General features: G+C 48.5%; 1 protein-coding gene across 5 annotated transcripts in view; it reads right to left on the bottom strand.

Annotated features, from left to right (window-relative positions):
- Window positions 1-3,540, bottom strand: part of LOC101983921 — a 63,379-nt gene that overhangs the window by 47,400 nt on the left and 12,439 nt on the right. The window lies entirely within an intron of this gene.

Genomic DNA, 3,540 nt, shown 5'->3' with positions numbered 1-3,540 from the left:
AGGGCAGTCCTTATGAATTCACCCTTACCTCTCCTTCTCTTTCCCCACAACCACCTATATCACATGACCCCTATATCACATGACCTTGCAGGATGTTCTCTGATAAACAAGCTGCAGTAGAAGCTGGATAGTAGGAGCTGCTCAGAGGTAAGAGCGTGTATGCTCATTCAGAGGACCCAGCACCCATGGTGGGCAGCTGACAACCACAGTAACTCTAGCTCCAGAGTTATCCAATACCTTCTGACCTCCGTCTGCGTGCACATGAATATACCACACACAGAGTTACACGTATACACATAATTAAATATAGTTTTTAGGGGCTGGAGAGATGGCTCTGTGGTTAAGAACTGACTGCTCTTTCAGAGGACCTGGGTTCAATTTCCAGCACCCGCAGCTTACAACTGTCTGTAACTCCAGGATCTGACACCCTCACACAGACTTATATTTAGGCAAAACACCAGTGCACATAAAATAAGCTGAAAATAGTTTTTAAGTTGAGGCATTTACTTTATATACTCAAAATGCACCCCTTTAAAGCCTATGATTCACTGGGCCTCAGTGGGGGCTCTGCAGAGCTGTGCAGTGGTCACTGTAGTCAAGTTCTGAAAGTTTTCATTGCCCCAGGAAGAACCGTGTTCATCAGTAGTCACTCTGCTCCGCCCCCCTTCTCCAACACCTGCAGCTTCATCCACTCTCAGGCTCTAGAGTTCCAAGTTCAGTCATGGTCCCCAACAGTCACAAGTTAAAGCCCCCACCTTCCTCAGCACCTCAGAATATGACTACATTTGGAGGCCTTGGAAGAGGTGACTGAGCTAAGCGAGTTCACAGAGTGAGCCCTGATCTAACCCTAAGCCCTCGTGAGAGGAAACCGGGCTTCTCACGGTAACACGTGAAGATGACCAGGTGAGGATGCCAACAGCAAAGGGAACGGCTGGGGAGCAACGGGCAGCATGGTAGCAGCTGAGGGGAGAGGCCTCCATCCTCCACGCCCTTCTGCTCTCTCTCTCTGACTCAGCAGGGGTGCAGCTGACCATAAACTGAGCTTCACCATGGAGCTGCAAGCCCAAATAAATCTGTGCCATCTTATCTCCTAGCGGTGAAACCTTAAGGCACTACCTGTCTCTCAGAATCACTGGGAGACTGAGATAAGCAAAGTCAGAACTCTTCTGTAACTCCACGGAAGACAGACACCTGCAAGATGAGCGACAAAGGCTGAGGTATTGCACACGGAAGGGGAAGTGTGTTGGCGTGTCTTCTGTCAGCTGGACACAGCTGGAGTTATCTAGAAGGAGGGAACTTCAATTGAGAACATGCCTCCATACGATCTGGCTATAAAGCATTTTCTCAATTAATGATTGATGCAGGAAGACCAGGCGCACTGTGGGTGGTGCCATCCCTGGGTTGGTGGTGCTGGGTTCTGTAAGAAAACAGACCTCCAGCTCCTGCCCTGTTTGGATTCCTCCCTGACTTCCTTCAATGGAAGGATAAACCGAGAAAACCCTTTCCTCCCCAAGTTGCTTTTTGGCCACGGTGTTTCATTGCAGCAATAGAAACCCTAAGTAAACAATAGCAGAAACATTCAACTAAAGTTTCTTTCCTTAGGTTCATTTATTTGGGGCTGGAGAGACAGCTCAGTCACTAAAGATTAGGCTCACAACCAAAACTACGAGCTTTACTTTATACGTGTGGGTGTTTTGTTTGCGTGCATGTCTGTGTACTGCGTGTGCCCGACGGTAGACTCTCCGTGTGACTCACAGCAGAGTCAAGACTGTCGCCGTGCCAACTGTGTGTGGCCTCACTCCTAACTCCTAACTCACGCCAATGGCAAGTTCACAGTCAAACTCAAAATCAAATTTTGTGATTCTCTCTAGAGTGTAGTTTCTTTAACTTTCTCCAACTTTTATGTGAACTTCTTGATTCCTTTTGGTCACCCCTGAATCTTTGTCCTTTGTTTGTTTGTTTGGGACAGGGTTTTACTATGTCGTCCTTGACCTTGAAACAAATCCCCTGACCTGAATGCCAGGATTTGAGTGTGCACCGCTGTATGCAGCTCTCTCTCAATTTTGGCCATAAAGTCTGATGTCTTAGTGGGACTCATGAAAACAGGTGTTGACTTAGTGTCCTGGCCTCAAACAGGATTTGAGTGTGCACCGCTGTATGCAGCTCTCTCTCAATCTTGGCCATAAAGTCTGATGTCTTAGTGGGACTCATGAAAACAGGGGTTGACTTAGTGTCTTGGCCTCAAACAGGATTTAACTTAAGAGTCAGAAGTAACTACGTCCGAATTTTTTCCCCACACTCTTTATCCTTCATCTCTTCCAAGACTTCATGCCAGGTTGTGGTAGAGCCCCTGCTTTGCAGGCACGAGCCCATTTCTGGGCACCCATTTCTCTTCTAACAAAGAGGCGACGAGAGAAAAGGAGGAGCAGGCGGGGTATGTGTGTGTGGTAACCCACAGAAGTGATTCCACTTTTATCCTGACTAAAGGTCAGAGAGTTCTGGCTCACTGTTGAGCCAAGGCTAACACAACAGGATGCTTGACCCAGGGCATGGCTAACAGGACGTCTTGCCTAAACAAAAAGACGCCTCCATCAAAGGTGTGGCTCCTCAGGGCCGTAAGGCAGGAGTCCTTACTTAGGTGGTTACCAGGTGTCTTTGTGGTGTTGGGAGGAAGTCACGCTTGCTTGTTCTTGTATCACTGGTAAAGACATCATTCGCCCTCTCCTTCTGGTTGGGGTATAAAAGGATGGTGGAAAAATAAACTCAAGGCTTCCTTCAGTGTTGACTGGAGCTCCTCCTAAAGCTACCCTGTGTCTCTGTCTGCAAACTCCAAAAGGTTCTGTTACTGTCCTGTAGTGCCTGTGCCACTACAAGATGGTCCACGAGCTGGGAGCCAGGCTTGAGACTTAAAAACACATGGACAGAGACAGACAGAGAGACAGAGATGTGGACATTGGTCATCCTTGATACAAGAATGCCAATGCCCAGTTTATTGTGTTCAGGGGAAGATTATAAAGGGATCCTTAGACACGCCCAGTTCTCGGGATCTTTCAGCTGTAGGTCTCCTCAGCCTGCCATCAGGGTCTCGTGCTCAGAGCAGCTGCAGGCAAAGAAAGTCAAGGGGCCAAGGATCTGCAGCTCCCAACATCTGTCTATTTCTTTTATGTCTCTGTTTTGTTTTGTTTTTTCCTGCCTAACATTTCTAACCCCCATGCCCCTGCCCTGAACGTTGGACCCCGACGGGAAGGGAGGGAGAGAGGGAACGTGATGGATCTGTGTTAGCCAACTGGAGCTTGGTTGTTCTCTTTTCAAGGTTATTAAGATCTACAAAATGCTCCTCTTTGGGGTGTTGGCCCAACACTGAGGAAGGCAAGCAGCTTGTGAGCCTGTGGCTGTGGGACTGGAGGAAGGACATCATACCTGCCTCATCTTGGTGCTCCTAGAAGCATGACATCAGCTAGCAACCCCCTCGCCTTTGGGGTTGGGAAGGAGGAGAGAGGGGCTGAGCCATCCCTCGTCAGGCACAGGAACATGAAGAGG

Source organism: Microtus ochrogaster, linkage group LG9 (assembly GCF_000317375.1).
Source record: "Microtus ochrogaster isolate Prairie Vole_2 linkage group LG9, MicOch1.0, whole genome shotgun sequence".
NCBI classification, from domain to species: domain Eukaryota; kingdom Metazoa; phylum Chordata; class Mammalia; order Rodentia; family Cricetidae; genus Microtus; species Microtus ochrogaster.
The sequence above is the reverse complement of the archived record's forward strand: the minus strand, read 5'-3'. Positions and strand labels throughout refer to the sequence as shown.